The 18,975-nt window shown below is 37.0% G+C and overlaps 1 protein-coding gene across 5 annotated transcripts in view; it reads right to left on the reverse strand.

Annotated features, from left to right (window-relative positions):
• LOC135210713 (forkhead box protein P1-like) overlaps window positions 1-18,975 on the reverse strand; it is a 627,610-nt gene that overhangs the window by 525,256 nt on the left and 83,379 nt on the right. The gene's annotated exons all lie outside the window — the stretch shown is intronic.

Consider the following 18,975-nt stretch of genomic DNA (forward strand, 5'->3'; position numbering starts at 1 on the left):
AATTTGGAAGTGTCAGAACAGAGGAGAAGAGGAAGACCTTGAAAGTGTTGGAGATGGCGATATAGCGATGCTGAAAAAAATTTTAGTGTTACTCTCCAGGATGTGCGAGAGTCTGTAAGACAGAGGTTAACGGCACAGTGTGTAGAGGGTTTGATCACGGCGTGGTTTGATACACTGTTGATGCGCTATCAGTGAAAGTGTAAGAAGCGGCTAATGCCGAGGAAATTTTCGGCACAAGATGTTCTTCTACGATCCAGCAATTCAAATATGAATGTAGCAGTGACCACTATGCCACTTCTTTCCCTGGGACCACCCCTTGTTAGAAGAAATGGTTTAATATACGATGCATATATATGCGCGTATATATAGATGTATATATCTATTCATATATATATATGTATATATTCATATATGCATATTATATGTATATATATAATGAATATATAAACACAAATACATATATTAATGATATAATTTTATTTAAGAAATTCATATAGTATACCATACAGAAGTAATCACTTCGGCCTCCTCTCTACCTTTGACCTTTGGTCTATCCAACCTGGGGAACACCTCTTCGTCTTGCTTCCTAAGGCCATAACTTGAGCCGTTCATTTCTCCATCTTTATTCCTTTATGTATTCTTATTCTTCTTGATTTCTGCTTTTTAATCACTTCACTTCTACTTCTTTTTCCCTTTTTCCAGGGATTTTTTCTTCTTCAACATTTCTCCGTTAGCTGATGTTTATCAACTTCATATATATTAAAACAGCAACAGATTCTTAATTAGGATCAGCTAAGAAATAACTGCCTTCGCCGGTATAGTAGTGCGTTCACGGAAAACCGTCGAATAATAACTGTTACAGGAGAAGCATCGAAGAGTATCACTATCGTGCTACTCTTAGCGTTCAAAATGCCATTTCCACATAATCATCCACAAAAAGAGCGAGCGAGAAAAAATTTTAAATGCAGTGAGACGCAACTTTTTCTTCCAGACAGGCCATTTCGCCCTAAACGATTTTTTTCTTAATATGTCATTCCGGTTATTCTACTGTTACTTTCATCTAATCTAATTAATTACAGACACGAGCGAACGGAAAAGACCAGTTGAACTGCTGATTCTGCTGCGGGACACGGAGAGAGAGAAAGAGAGGGAGAGAGAAAAAACGAAGTCTACCTTTTGAGAGGAAAATGAACTACAATACTTTCAAGCGAGAGGCTGTACCTTCCGATCGATGACTCTGCTTCAGAGCGATGAGACCAGAATGGTCAAGTATTTCAGCCAAGATCAACCTTGCATCACGATGGGGGTTCCTGAACTAAATATGAACCTCATCATGTCAAATCCTCACTTCTTCAGACATGCGACTAATTAATGCAAAGCCACAATTCCAAAAATGAGACAAACCCATCATTCAAATTTTATCTCCTGAACTGATTTTTTTTTTTTTTTTTTTTCAAGAGCTTATTTCTGAAAGAGACAATATAAGATCTCGATTTCACAAATGACAGTTTTCTCCGAACAGTAATTCCTACAAGTACATCACATGAGAAATGATACATATAAGAATTCCTTTTCTTTAATTGAGGCCTAAGGCGAATACGTAATGAAACTACTTACTCAATCACAATATACCACCAATAACCAATTAGAAAAGGCTGATTAACTTATCTCAGATGAAGAAATAAAACTACAAGAAATGTCACTCTTGAGACCTAACGGCAAGGGGGTCAAAAGATTACCAAGAAATATATATAGGCTTCGTTGAAATCAAATAAATATTTTCACACAACAGCACCTGGTTGAACCACAAATTAAAATCAAAATTGAAAGCGGGCAAATACAGAAGACAAAGAAAATAGGAAACAATTACAAAAGTTACGAATAAACTTTAATATAAAAATAATCCGAGAAAGGCACGAAGGTGATACTTGAAAAAGGAAAAAAATATCAGCAGACAAATGGTTTACGCAATAATACAGACCTAGATAACGACAAATGGAATGCGGGGCGGAGAGAAAACGAATAATAATAATAATAATAATAACAACAACAACAACAACAACAACAATAATAATAATAATAAAGTTTCTAACGAAAAACGGAATCACTAGCGAACGGTTTTCGCTTTGTCGTATCCAGCGCTTAGCATATCTCTCCAATGCATCAATCGCAAACATTTTCTTGTAATGCATGCACATATAAATCGACAGTCAAGCACGGAGCATAATGTTCGCTTTCAAATGCTGTGCTTGGGTATGGGTGAGTCCTCCACGCACCCAAGCGCGAAAATTATACTCTGTAAATTATTTCGCCTTATATCCCCTCCCCAAACCTTTTGGTCAGGGTTTATCTTCTCTCTTCTCTCCTGAGAGAGAGAGAGAGAGAGAGAGAGAGAGAGAGAGAGAGAGAGAGAGAGAGAGAGAGAGAATATCCCTGGCTTTGGGGGCCAAAATTTAACATGCTCCCAATTAAGATCTTGCGTTTCGCGTTTAATTTCTGGTGAAAGATATCACTTGTTTTTCACCCCACAGCCCCCCCTCCCCTTATTTTTTTTCATTTTCGCGTTGCCCCGACGTGATGTATTTTGCAATTACCGCGACATACAATTAAATAATAATTAAAACGTAAACGCTAGGTAAATTTCTTTGTATCTTTAATATCATCCATGCATGAAGGATATTGCAAATGGCGAGTAGAAAAAAAGAAAAAACGAATGAAAAAGTAAGAAAAAAAAATGTAAAACCGGAGACAAGAAAGAATAAGGTGGTTTCCACTTTCGGTAATAACGTGCAACGGCAACTCAAGCATAACAATTAAACCATTACGATTTTTTCTTATTTTTTTATTTTGTGTTTTCGCTGCAACGTCGAGGCCAACAATGACATTAAAAAATAATAAAGTAAATCTTAATCATCAATGAATAATAACTTCACATCCAACCAATATCTCTGATCAATGGTTTAACACCTGGGGTAATGATAAAATAACAGCAAAATAACGTGCAACGGCAACTCGGCCGAAACAATTAAACCCCCTACATCTTTACCCAAGTTCCCATTTCGGCTGCCGACAACAACAGACGCCAAGGGATCAACAAAAGCAACAAATACCGCTTTTTCCCGAAACAGGACTTCTTTGATCTGGAGGTGAAGACCCGACGTAGAGAAAAAGCGCAGAAAAACCAGGGGAAAAGGTAGAGAGAGATTTTGCCCAGTCGAATTTAAATAACCTGGATGCATAGATGATGTGGCACCCGCAACTTACCTGGCCTCTTGTGACGGGTCAGCGAGCACAACCAACAGACTCTCTGTCGTGCTCTCATGGAGGAAGAATGGGAGGGCAGGGGCAGGGGGGAGGGGGAGGACGAAGGAGAGGGGGTGGAGGGGGGGGGGGGTTTGAGAGAAGAAATGGGGAGGTGATAGGAGTATGGTAGATCAGAAAGGGCGGAGGTAAGAGGAAAGCTAATGATATGAGAGAGAGAGAGAGAGAGAGAGAGAGAGAGAGAGAGAGAGAGAATGCTAACTCAGAAAGGTAAATCAGAAAGGGAATAACAGGCAAGTTTAAGGTAAGGTAAGCTGAGAGAGAGAGAGAGAGAGAGAGAGAGAGAGAGAGAGAGAGAGAGAGAGAGAGAGAGAGAGGAACTTGACCTAAGGAGAGTGGGGAGAGAAGATTTGCTTTAGGGTGGATCGTGCGTGACCTAGGACCAGGAGGACATACCAAAAGCACCAGAAGAGAAGAGCCCTTGTGGGCAGCAGCAAGCTGGCGGGCGGCGGCGGGACCTGTGCGCTTGTGACGTCCAAAAACAAAAAGGAGAAGTTATTGTATCTAAATTTAAAAGAAGCGAAAGAAGCGGAGTACCATGGCAGGGCGTTGTTGACCTGTGGGTGGCCCCCTTTTGACCCCGTCAGGGAGGGGCCATTGCCCTCTCGAGAGTTTTAACTTTTATTTAGTTCGTCACTCACGATACGCTTCCTCCAAACGTATAATTATGTGGACATGCTCTCTTAAAAAAGTAATAAATCATATGGACTCCGAGTTATTCTAGCTCGCTTTTGTTTTCTGAATTAATTCGCTCGTCTGCGACTCTGAGAGTAAATGGAAAAAGTATTTCTACAGCCACGCAAGTTAGACAAATATTTGTATTAATTTCATAGCTATTATACACCAGAACACAAAATTCGTGCATGAACGTAAAATTCTCAAAAAATTGTAAGCGTAGTTTACTAAGTGACTATTTTCACCCCTTTTTTTCCTTTGTGGTTCAGTTGGTGAACATTCCGATCAAACATTGACTTGTTACATTGTGCATACAAAGGCCAGAGATAATTTTCGACCCATGTGTGCAATGATACGGATCTTGCACGGGTGATTCTGCGAAAAAAGTTTCACATACACAGATGAAAGGGAGAGACAAATGCAGAGAAAGAGGGAGAATTTCAATGTGCATCATTCCATTTCTTCTTACTTCAAGTATTAACTATTTCAGTATATTAGCGCTGTCAATAATTAATCCGCTACCGATCTTCCTCTATCATTACACTTAAGAAACTACTAATTTGCGCATTTCAGAAACATTACTTTTGTGGATAACAACATTATTTAACAATACACTCTACTTGTGAATGTGTATTAGCAAGATGAAAATGTTGGAACTGTCCCACAAAACACTTCCAACAAAAAAAGAGAAAAATGTTAGTAGCCTTTACCCAGACACAGTGATAAAATGAACTGATATGACATCGGAATTATCAGAACTAACTAAGGACAAACCTCATTTCTAATGTACATTCTTTCACTGATAAGATGAATACAACGTGATGTAATATGAACACAAGCTGATTTAATAAGAAGATTAGTAGTAGTAGTAGTAGTAGTAGTAGTAGTAGTAGTAGCGGGGGAAGAAGAAGAGAGGAGGAGGAGGAGGAGGAGGAGGAGGAGGAGGAGGAGGCGGCGTTAGCTTTTCAGAGAAATGCGATTTGCTAATGGGTGCACCCATCATGTAAACTCAACCCAAGTGAGAGCCAAGAGAAGCAACGAACTAACTGGAAATCTATGAAGCAGAACCAGCGAAGCTTTTAGGTAGCAAGCAGCAGCAGCAGCAGCAGCAGCAGCAGCAGCAGCAGCAGCAGCAGCAGGCGACGCCGCCGCCGCCGTTGAGGCATCGCCACGCAACCAGTTACCACCATCCACCTCAGTCTGCTCTCTGCCACTACAAAATAATGATGATGGCGGAGCGGCTGATTGACGGGAAGTTGCCTCGCACGGCAGAACAATAGTAATTGGCCGCAAGCAAATCTTTAATGCAACACCCAACGATGCATTTCGCCCTCGATCTCATCAGGAAATCTCACGAGGAAACGAAGCGGTCCGACTCCTCTCTCTACCTGCACACTCTGAGCGATGGATGGGGTCACTGACGCTCAGGCAGCTTGAGGCTGTGCGTAATTCCACATTCTCTCAATAATTTCTACCCAGTCAGGCAACCATACAACACGACTATTCGCTTGACATTCCGCAAATTTCCGTTTAAAATGAAAAATGCTCTCTGACACACTTCTATGACTTGCTCAATTCCCATTCTGGAGGTAATCCAGCCATCAACCGTGCCCCTTAAAAAAAAAATAGATAAATAACTCAGTTTTCTCATTAAAGCACTTGTCTCAAAAACAGGCACCAAACTCTGACAGCATTCATGACTTCAAATTCCATACAACGATCTCCTTTCTCTCGTGCTACATCTCGATGCCTTTTCAGTCACCCAAACTATTTCCATTCGTCCTCGAAAATCTCTATCATAACTCTTGAAATCAAAATAATAAAACCCCGTCTCTAAATCCATTCCAATGATTTTCCTTGTGACCTGTTCATATGACCAACGGTGAACAAAATCCATATAATACGAATACATTAGCAAACCACGCCTGCTTTTTTCCACCAAATACATACCAATGACTTTCCGAATCCCCAACAGAACCCTAGCCTCATCTACTCCACTTCAATTCTCCATCCCACCCCTCCCCCTTCCCCTCCCCCTTCCCTGGGATACAAATGTGGAAATTGTTGTGAGTGAAAACGGGAAGTGTGACGTCACACAGCAAAGGCCCGGATGCACCCCGCCATTGCCACGTGATGTTGAGGGCGCACGTGATTCAGGGCATGGCAATGAAAGACTCTAGCACGAGCACTCAGGTAATTAGCGAGGGTTAGGAAGTGTGTGTGTGTGTGTGTGTGTGTGTGTGAAGTGGTTGTTACCCAATTGGAAATGAGTTACAAAAGGCTGTTCATCCAATCTAAAATTCTAGTTTAACTGTAACTAGTCGTTTTTTTATTAATGTTAATTGAAAATTGAATTCCGAAAATAAGAGTAGGTTACCTCGATGAATTAGGTAGAGCAGTGATGAATACAGTAATGACAAATTGAGGGATGGGAAAGAACACAATAAAAAATTAACGACGACTGAGACGATACAGCAGAATCGGGGAGTAATATTTACGATCGTCGCCGATGCAAAAATGGGGAGGGTGCGTACAAGAAAAGGATTCTTGGCTGTTAAATGTTGAAGGATGCATAAAACTGCAAAAAGACGTGGCCTAGATTTTTCCCTCTTTTTTCCCAGAATAAGCTTTCGTTGCTATGTGCATTTGTTATTTAGTCCCTTCTGTCTTCATATAAAAAGAAATACTATATATATCTGTTAAAAGTAGATATATTTGTGCGGTGCCCAAGTTTCTCACTACTCTACATTTGCATGACAGTCGATGCATAACATTAGATACTTGTAAAATGTGAATCTCCAATGCGCAGGTATAAGGAATACTTGAATGCTAGAAGTGTACGTGATGAAAAATTCAATTCGTTTACCTCAAAGCCCATTTATCTGTAGGTTGGTGAACGGAACATATAAGCTTCTAATTTCAACAACTTGACATCCAAAGACTGCAAAATTAACGCTCTTCAATATTCCTGAAAACAACGCGTCTCATTTGTTCAGTCCCACACATCTGTTGATAAAAACGACTTACTGTAATGGGTTCTCGTACAGCAACCAAATATTCACAAGATGATACTTCAAACCAAACACTGGAAATGATGATTAAAGAAAAAAAAAATTTTTTTTCATTCAAAATTCAACATGATTGAGGGAGATCCCGTTTGTGGTTCAAGAATTGGGATACTGTCTTGCCCAACTACATCCAATTTGAGAGATAAGAATCCTCACGACCTGGATCTAGACCTCGCCCTTCGAAACCATTTCCGGCCTCATGAATATTTATTTATTTTACTGTCACTACATCTTGTCTTACTACGGTATTTCCTGTCCTAGATGTCTTGCTACAGTATTCTGTCTGACGAATATTTTCATTCAATGGCTTCAGATTTCATGAACACCCGCATCCAGGATCTGGATTTGATCCTGCAAAAGGTGAGGATTATTGACCAGAACCTTCTCTTCTAAAAGGTGACTAAGAAATTCAATAGGTGTCAGTGACGTTTCTTGTTGTAATGCCACCTTACTAAAAAAATATAAATGACACAAGATGAGCAACAAATAGGACAAAACACACACATACACACACACACACACACATATATATATATATATATATATATATATATATATATATATATATGTATATATAAAATATATCACGCCCAATTCTTGCATGACAGCACTTCCTCGTTCAGATAATCAAAATCGCAATTCAGGTAAGCTTCTCGACGCTCTACAGAAGCGTGCACGGCCAACACCTGAATAAGTTATTGTGGAAGGAAGTGTTCGCGTGTATATGTATTGACACGGTTACCATTTCTTGAAACCAGTCTAAGCAACACCAGTCCACAAGGAGTGTTTACCTGTGAGTATCAACATACATAAATGCGGTTATTTACAAGCTGACGAAGATTTGCTTTGAAAATGGGTTCATTTCTAAGTTTGCATACCTAATTCTAAGGAAACATTAGAGTGGTAATTAAGGCACATAAAAAAGGTGCCGAGGTTTGTAAAGGCGACATGAATCAAGGCACGGAAAATAAGTAAAAATGAAAATAATTTAAAAATTAAACGCTCCAAAATTCCCTCTCAGTCTCCTCTTCCTCATTATATGATCAAAATCCTTAAATTTAAAAAAAAAAAATGATATTACCTTTGCGTTCAGCAACACCCTATAAAACATAAAGAATACATGAATGTGATGAACGGTTACCAAAAAGGGAAATAAAAACCGACGCATTAAAAGATCTTAATCTCCCTGTCTGTCCCAGCATCTCTGCACCTCTATTTTATAGATAAATTACAGTATAAACTACTTTGGCAGTAAAGGAATGAGGTACCGAGAAAAATAAATAACAACCGATACATTGGCAGATTTTAATCTCTCTCTCTCTCTCTCTCTCTCTCTCTCTCTCTCTCTCTCAGCTTTTGAAACATCCTTTCTGTTGCTATGTTTGTACAGCGAAGTTCTTTCCCACGAGAAGGGTGTGTTGTTGACATAATGGTTATGGGCAGTTTCACTTCCTGAAAACTGTCTCCTCCTCCTCCACATTCCTTGGCCGCGTCCATGGACAGCAAGCAACACCTCACAAGGAATGTCTAGTCACTCAAATTACCAAAAATTGTTCTGATGCACAGAGCAAACCCTAATATTACTAAAATGACTCTAACTGGTACACTCCTAGAGAAAAGTAACAATCCGTATTCTCTGCAAAAATTGAAGTACTTCTACGTATTCTTTTATGCTTAAAATCTCTTTTAAAAATGTGTTCTTAATCACAATAATATAATGAGTTTCAGAAGATATCCATGACCCTCAACGAAATAGTGTTACAAATTAAATTTAAATAATCATGATTCGTAATTTTGTGGTCTTATATTACTTACGAATACCTCCTATAATACATTTATTTGCGGATGTATAAATTCAAGTAGGGGTAAACAGATAAAGCAAAATTATACTTGTGCTCTAGGATATTTTGCAAGCCACAAATTAGGCTACGTGTTTTAATTAGTTACTTCCTTCTTCCTACATGATGTCCTAAAACTTCGTTGTTGCAGTTTCCGTCATGAAGATCACAGCTGCAATAACACGGCGCTCAAATAAAGGAGAAGTTCACGATAATCTATCAAATGAGAAAACGCTCCTGACGTATTTTTCCAAATTCATTTGTTAGTTTTCTTTCACGGTCGACGGCCAGCGATGGTATGACGAGACCTACAGCATACATGAAGGAATGAATCACTGTATACCGAAGCTCCTCTGGGTTATAAATGGAACAAAACAAATAAACAACACAAGAGTTTACACTTTACAAACACTCAAGGTTGTTGTTTTGATTTTGTTTGCAACATCCGGTCATCCATGCGGCGGGCTTTGTTTACGATAAACACAAACAGTTTACTCAAGAATATGAGGAAGGTGGATTATGGGAGCTCACGCAATCACGGGAAGTGTAAACACGCATGCGCGTCCAATTGAGGGATCATAAATGCTGCCATCACTGCCATTATGGAGATGATACACCGTGGCAGAACGTCATCAACAGAAGCACTTTTTCCCCCAACAGTCGTTAATGACAGTGAGAAGCAAAACACCAAATCCGGTAAGCAGTCAAAAAGCACATCCGATGAGAGTTCGGTTACTGGATTCCGTAAGACGTCAAAAATCCGATCGATTAGGCTCTGATCAAAAATCAGTAAGTGTCCGTTTAGATGTCACTAACCGTTTCTGGAAAGCTGTCAAGTAAGACATTCGTAAATATGTCCAATATCGGAGTCGGAAATGAAAGAATTCCTTAAGGAACATCCTTGAATGTGTTCATTTAACTGATTCGGACATACGTCAATCATGCAACCCTGAAAGACTTCAAAAACAAAACTTCCAAAGCCATCTGATCAGGTCGGACAAACTGGATGGTAATCACTGATACCTCACCTATGCATTACACAAATCACTGCTTACCTCTGCTTCTCAAATCGAATAATCTGCCTCTGTTAAGGTATGGGAGCTCATGATTCCCTAAAATGAGTACTCAATTATTGTTGAAGAATTTTCGATCTAAAATGTTCCTTGGATCCCTCTTTTACTACAGTGGTCCAGGCATATTTGGCGAATTTGCCTGTCTCGGTCACACAATATTAAAGAAAAAAAATATATATTCGTCCGTTCCTAAAGCGAGTCATTACTTGATCGCTGAAGGAAACAGCATTCCTTGTCCATTTACGCTATCCTCGATAGCTTCTTGAGCCATTACGACCAGAAAAAAATATTTATCCCACCTTCTCTTCACACCCGGCTGCATTGCAAACCGCTCCATCAATCCCTGCTTTTCAAAACAATGAGCTTCTCTGTGTTGAATTTTCCCGTAAATCAACGACCGACAAGAATATATACTAGAATGACTTCTTTGCACGCCTGCACGCGTTGCTGATGCTCTTAAAGCCCTTTTTGGGATAAGGCCTCTGATGGATACTTTCGGTTTTGCATGGGAAAAGTAACCAGCCGAAATAAAAACAATTCTGCTTTTGACGTGGAAAGAACTGCACTGGTGAAATCAATCTCTCACGTTCATCATGTCATAATTGTAGCATCAATATATATGATCACAACAAGAATTTAAGAATAGTTGTGAGAATGGTGATACATAAACTGGAACATGCACATCAAACTATTTTACATATCAATAATGAGCGATTTTGAGGCTCAGTATCAATATATTGTCGAGATTTAAATCTCGTCAAGAGGTGATCCTCAGCAATAAATTGTTTAAAAAACTTACTTTTCTTCTTTAGTTACTTTAAAATGAATTCTTAGACAATTTGTATTTCCATTTTCATTTTACTCTGTTTTAATTATTTATCAAACTGAAGAAGTCGACTCGGTCCCGAAGGAAAAAGTTTCCGTAAGTTTTCGTTTGCACACACTTGATGGAATAAACAGATTTGATATGGTAATTGAACAAACGGGTGATTTACAACAATCTGCAACGAGTAATGCAGTTACATGTCAAACTGATTACCGTGCAACCTGAACTAATGCCGCCCAACTGAGGCGAATTCACCTCTTTCCTAAAAATAAAGACAGCCCAGGACTCGAACTGAGATCAACACATTCATGTACAAAACAAAACTGCCGAGCTTCCCAGCCGGACAGGACACAGTCGGTGTCATTCAGAAGTGAAAATCCTTCGAATACGAGAAGCTCGGTAAGACGGACAACCAAATCCCTTTGACTACCCAAAGCTTTGAAGAATTCGAAAATAAAAAATGATAGAAGAAGGAAAGAAAGGTATGGAAGACATGCGCTGAACTAATTATGAAGAAAACAACGTGGCTGAGTCAATCTATCATCTATCTCCAAATAGCAAATTTCTGCAATGCTCCCCCTCCTTAATTTTGTCTTCCTAGTACTTCTCTCCGTTTTTGAGAAGCGGATTTCCTAGTTTTCTTTTTTGAATGAATGAGGGCACAGTGTTGTTCATTTCGGTCGTGATCACACAACACAATATATAAAGATAAAGAAGTTTCTTTCCGGAACGCTGTCAACTAACCTATATCACTTTTAAACTTGCTATTTAGTTTTTAACAGCAAAGACGCTGTAACTAGCACAGAAAATTGCGATTTTTGGTCGCTGGCAGAATTTTGGCGATATTATATTTATTCATTCTCCCTCTTTATCTCTCTTTCATAACCAGAGAAGCTAAATTTCTGACGAGACCACGCCGTAATACAACACTGAAAATCACATCAAGTTCATGCGGTACGAAACTGCGTTCCGCTGATATTTTGAAACATTACAATAATGGATAAGGGTGAAGTATACAGAGAGAGAGAGAGAGAGAGAGAGAGAGAGAGAGAGGTTTGGGCGCCGTCAGAAATTCATGCATAACAGCAGCAAACTCCATTTATAAATCAATCATCACGAAACGTCTCCTCTTCAAATCAACCACTTCCTTCTGGATAGAAAAAGGCGAGGAAATGAAGAAATCTTCACTTTGACGAGTCTTTTATAGCCGGAGCGATCGCACCATAATGAGACCAAAAAAAAAAAAAAAAAAAATACAACTGACACCATTAAAATCGCACTCACTCAGAACCGGTTTCGGAGGAGGTTACCGGAAGTTTCGTTTTTCCTTTTTTTCTTTTATCTGGTACCCATTTGTCTACTACAAGCCCTCTTCAGGGAAAACCACTTGGAGGAGATTCCTCAGCTCAGAGAGAGAGAGAGAGAGAGAGAGAGAGAGAGAGAGAGAGAGAGAGAGAGAGAGAGAGAGGATACCACATGAAGATCCGGGTGCGCCACGCATATTAGGACATAGGGAATATTATTAAAAAGGGGAAACTCCGTTTGTATATGTAATATTTATAATGGAACTTCCACCTTAAGGAATAAATTTCTTCATTAAATGCAGCAAACAAAAAACCACAATCTCAAACGGCGCACAAAACAATAAAACAAAACACAAGAGCCAAACTACATATCCCAAGTAAAGTTTTAAACTGTCTTTTACCCTTGAGAAAACATCACTGATATCATGAAAAGAGAGAATAATGGCACGTAAACATGAGAAATGAGAACAATGGATAAACTAAAGAATAAGCGAGGTGATCGCACAAAACCCAGAGAAAGTGGTAACGCGGGTAATGAGGGAAATATAACGTAGGCAGGGAAGTAATAAAGACAAAAAAACTTGAAACTGGACTTTGGACAAGTTCTTATTACTTGATAGTTCAAGTACATTCGTTGTAGTAAAGACAGTTATTGAAGAAAAAATTACAATTCACGTTCCGATACATTTATGAAGATAATTTCAAGGGATACTTACAAAATACTCCAGTATGTAAAGCATGAATTATTTTATTCAGCTGTCGAAAAGAGCCAAGCAGATCAAAATAATCCATTAATTTTGGACAATATAATAAAAACCATGAAACTGTAGTTGTTCCTCTTAACTCCAAAAGCGCATAAAAAAATTGCAGGGCGCGATATAATTTCTCGAGATTTTCGTATAAACTCAAAGTAAAAGTATATAACAGTTCGTATAATTACCTAAGGTTTGCAGATAGGAAAATACGAATTCACAAAATAAAACTAAAGTATAAAAAGAATTACTAAAAATTTAAGGTGAACTAATAAATCCTCATCTATGTCTATAGTTACTGAAGCTTATGTAAGGAAATACACGTTCACGTTGAGGATCAATTATATATCTATATATATATTATATTATAATATAGGATATATATTATATATATATATATATATATATATATTATACACCACACACACACACACACTGAACCTCCATGTGGACGTGCGGTTCTATACATGAACTTCGACTATATATATATATATATATATATATATATATATATATATATATATATGGTAGTGTATATATACATATGAGTATATATGTGTGTATGTATATAGAATATAATCTAGAGTAATATACCGCACTCGGCAGTTTTTAGAATGGAGCCTGAACTTCAAACTCTTGAAAGTGCTACTGCATTTTTGCCCTGGATGTAAATAACAGTTCACACTTTGGTTCAGTGGGAATACTACTGTAAAGGTCAAATACCCACACCTCTCTCTCTCTCTCTCTGTGCTAGCGAGACTTGACTTTTTCCTATTTTATACATGAAGATGTTGGTTTCTTTCTTTATAAAGTTTTTATAGTGTCTATTATGCAATACATATGTATATATATATATATATATATATATATATATATATATATATATATATATATATATATATATATATATATGAAAATCAGATAAATTCCTTAAAGCGCAAGAGACGGAAAATCTATCAGTTTCAACTTTTATAAATGTCCCACTTAACTTACGGAAAGAGAGAGAGAGAGAGAGAGAGAGAGAGAGAGAGAGAGAGCATGAATCGGAGGAAAGACATTTCTACAACACGTGTCATGAATAACATCACGACAAATTTTGAATGACACAAATCGAGAGAGGGGTTAGCCAAGACGCTAAACAAGTTATTGAACATACTGCTGAAGAAAATAACTGTACAATGATATTTCCGTAGATTGGGCCTGGTGTTGAGAAATACGTCATGGTAGAGTTTTAAATTTGGAAAAATACAGGTTTGAACTGATAGCCATTAATCTCAGAAAGGATGTGCATGCATGTAGATTGTAAGTATATATCTATATCTATCTATCTATCTATCTATCTATCGATCTATCGATCTATCTATACATTTATCTATCTATATATAAATATATATATCATATTTTATTTAACGAATCTTTTTGTGTATACACGCATGCTAGCTCTCTCCTCTAAATCTAGAAGACATCAATCACTTTATCAAAATGAATTGTAATCTTTTCAAAAGGAAAACGAAAGAATTAAAAAAAAAATTTTGTGCAACCTTTTTTTCCTTTTTTTGCAAGTGAGCAAAGAAAGTGACCTCATAATGTTAAACAAGTTTGCGGTTGCATTCTTTCGAGAGCAGTCTGTGTATGCCGAGTATAAAACCGTAATATACGAAAAAAAAAAAAAAAAAAAAAAGATCCTGGGTCATACCAGTGACATTTGACGAAACTATTCCAATAAAATTAACTATAACAATGATGGGGACGGTGATGATACGTTAGGGAAACTTACAAAACAAGTTCCAACTTTCAAATCGGCCTATACAATTATTGCAGCCGACAATTTCTTCTCGTTTCATAACAACCGGATTTACATGTACGACCAGGCAACAATATCATTTGGTCCAATTACATCTAAGACAAGATTTCCTATCGGAGGCCAGACAACTTCTCCAGGTTTAGTCGGAAGGAAAACAGCATCGCCTACGAAAATACAAGGTTCGATTATAAGGTTACATTAATTCCCAACTGCATTATTAGTATCATCATTATTATGTACTTTTTTGTAAAGTAATTATACCTTTCACGCGGCGGCATTCTGTGTATTTAATGTTATATTTGTTTATAAGTATATCTAGGAGAAAACATATACATTTAAAGCTTATGCCGGCCTCATTTTTATATATCTTTGTACAAACAATAAGCAATAAACATACATCTGTTTATACCTGATGAAATCATGTTCTTATGAAAGAAGCGAAAGACCATGAACTCGATTCACTTGCTTCGACACAATAAAGCGACTATGCGTGGAAAAAGCGGAACACGGAGTCATGAAAACGATACTGAAACAGTGCAATAACTAATGACAATCGATCCGTAGAAAAATACACCGAATATATATTTATATTCACAATAAATATCAACGAGCTAGTTTAACCTAACTACGGGACCACGATTCCTATTACATATTGCAAAGGTTATTTATTAGGGCAGAGCCCAATGTTAGTCCTGGTTGATTAGTGGCCACCAGCACAGAGCAACGGAACGTGGCACCTGAAATCGACAGAGTTATCAAGAAAACCTACTTTGGTGCTCCATACAATTACTCTGGGCTGTGCCACACATAGTATGAATGATGGCCTTCGACCCTCTTCAATTGCAGTTTCCTTGCTCCGGGGAACATTCAAGGACATTCTATTTTCCCTTACTTATTTCTAAACTTTTATTTATTTGTCATTTATCTGTTACTTTCATATACAATGAACTTTTTTTTCTATCTCCAATTCTTTTATTTGGATAACTTAGTGTGCAAGTTCGTAACACAGATTAGGAATAACAATAATAATAACTCGTCAATTATACCGGCTTCTCGGTAGGGCGTACTTTAAATACAGTGATTACTGAACTGAAAAAACTGAAAACATGAGCAAAGATTATAGGTTAAACATTTATAATATATATATATATATATATATATATATATATATATATATATATATATAATATATATATATGGAAATGGAAGTGCCGGGTAGAAAGAAGGGAAGACCAAGAAAGAGATGGCGTGATTCTGTAAGGGAAGATATGTAATGGAAAGGTAATAACGAGAACGATGCACAGGACAGAAATCGATGGAGACGACTCATTCACAACGGCGACCATATAAAAATGGGTTAAAGTTGGGAAGAAGAAGAAGAAGAAGAAGAAGAAGAAGTTGTGGTGACAAGCGTATCCAAAATGTATGAAGAATTCGATAAGTTAAGAGGGCATTGTAGATATTACAATTACACACGTACCTGGTAAAATATGACCAGTAGATTCTATGTGTGTGTGTGTGTGTGTGTGTGTGTGTGTGTGTGTGTGTGTGTGTGTGTGTGTATCTGTGTCTATTACGAAAAAATTTATAAAGTATTAATACCCAAACAAATATTAAACTGAAAACGGGAATTCAATATTTAGACATTAAATATCAACTAACTTGAAATCACATTTTCCTACCATCATAGTTGAGATAAAAAGAAATACATTAGACTTACACAGATAATGAAATAATCAAACTTACCCAATTCAACGTTCCTGAAATCACACCAACTGTCTTACCTGAAAAAAAAAAAATTCAATTAAAATTTTTTTCCAGAATATCTAAAGTACGCAAAATGAAAAGCAACGATACTATTGAAATTCAGCTTAGACTAATGAACGGGAAAGCTATTCGGTCAAACAACCAAGATGATACGTTGACAAAAATTAAGATGATAACAAAAATGAAAGAAAATTCATTGATGCAATTAAAAATATACTTTAACACTCAGGGAGAATGATACAATGGCGCCTCTTGATTGACAGATCATTATATAAGCCAATAAACAATAAGGAAAACGCACGCACATAAAGCAAGAGAGAGAGAGAGAGAGAGAGAGCCAGTAGCACTGACAGCAGGAGCAGCAGCACATGTGACGATGACCACTCCGATACAAACATAGCGAGACAGGAGCCATCATCATGATCATGATCATCACCTGGTCTCCAGGACCGAAAGAGACTCTTCTCTCGAGTCTTTGTTGCAACCGATGACTCGCCAAACACAATAGGTGCGATTGCATCATTACCCGCATCTTGTAAACTTATAGAGAGAGAGAGAGAAAAAAGTTGCTCTATAAAAGCAGAAAAATCGGAGTCAAATACAGGTTTGGTTTAAGAGACGGTTGAGAGACTACCAGGTTGATTGCTAACAGCCTCGATATAATGCTGACGCGTGAGCGCGCAGCGGAGCTTTCTTAAATAAATCTCAAAATGGTGAGTGTAAACGCTAAGTAAAAAAGAAAAAAAAAAGCAGAAATTGGACACACTGCACATTTTATGTACAGCATCTTTATTTAGCTAAATATTTCTCCGTCCAATATTTCTTTTTTCACTTAGTTTTTTATTTTCTTTTTCAACTTTCCGCAAGGCCAACTCCAAAATGTCTGTTTTAATATCTTTTTTAATACTCGGCAGCCACATGAACTGGGTATCATTCATATTTTCATCATATAATTTTTACTGCAATCCCCCTCCCCCCTCTATCTCTCTCTCATTTGGAGAGAGAGAGAGAGAGGAGGAGGAGGGGTTAGAGGAGGAATGGTCAAACCCTACATGACACTCATAATAGTAGAGTGAGTCCTACTTTTACTTATCAAATCACAAAGCCTCTCTTGTACTGACTTTCGCTCATATGAAAGCATGGCCACGTGCAAATTAGTTTTTCAAGTTGACCTGACAACTCTTAAATCGATCGCGTGTAACAAATCGCTGACAGCGTAAGATACTCTGAATAAAAAAAGAAATTTCACGGCGCAGGGAAATCCTGAGACGATTGCATGTCACTGGCATTATGAGTTTCATTGCTCATTAATTTTTGCTTTTTTCCAAAAGGGAATGACTAATTGTTTTTATTTTATAGAACTGCCTTCATTTCTCTTTCCAAAGAAGACACACGAACTCTTGCTTTATGACAAATTTAGAAAGATCAATTAACACTTAAAATAAATACAGCTACAAATTAATATAATACCTCATCAGTTCGTGAAAAATGTAGTTAACTTCCGAAATATACGTTTATAATTATTTCTTCATCCTCAAAGGAAATGTTAAATTTTGAGGCCATTAAAATGCAGTTATGTTGCAAATATAATATATATATATATATATATTATATATATATATATATATATATATATATATATATATATATATATATAGATAGATAGATAGATAGATGTAGATATATAGATAGATAGATAGATACGAAATGTACTTTGAAACAATACCAGCATTACTAAAATTCTTGTTGTTTTTCCACTTTAATTACTTAATTATGAGGAAAAATAATGCCCGAATTAATCTCACTTTTATTGTTATTTGTTCTCATTGCAAAATCATTACCAATTGCTTCTTGTCTATCAGTGTAATTGTTTTATTGTTTTCACATTCAATACCAAATCATTTTCGAAGCGACCTTTTCAGTAAAACGAATCATTTTTATTGCTTTAATTTCCTTCTCGATTAATAAACCGGTTATTGCGCCAAAACATCAGTCTCATGTCATCAATGAGAAAGTGCCGCATTCAATACTTTACTTTCTCTTTTGTAATCCACTTGGCAGACAAGACGCTCCCCTTCTCTCTCTCTCTAAATACAAACACACACAAACAAACGCAGACAGACGCGCACACACAAACACACACACACACACACACATATATATATACATATATATATATATATATATATATATATATATAAATATATATATATATATATATATACATATACATATACACATACATATGTATATATGTCAATTTTCAATAATTAACAGCAAGTTATTCCTCATTATCATTTACTTTTCATTCACAAAGACTCCAAAATCATACTGATTCAAAACGGAAGATGATCGATCGACAAGGCTAACATTCAAATAAAAAATATAGGAGAAGGATATCTGAGCAAAACGTAACACGTAATGGCTATTTAGTCAATATAATAAATACATTCATATACAATGTCTCGCAAATTTGCATAAATGAACGGCGTGCAAATATACGATGTGGTGTATGATCCTATAAGGATATCTCTCCTAAACATCAAA

Source organism: Macrobrachium nipponense, chromosome 4 (assembly GCF_015104395.2).
Source record: "Macrobrachium nipponense isolate FS-2020 chromosome 4, ASM1510439v2, whole genome shotgun sequence".
NCBI classification, from domain to species: Eukaryota; Metazoa; Arthropoda; class Malacostraca; order Decapoda; family Palaemonidae; genus Macrobrachium; species Macrobrachium nipponense.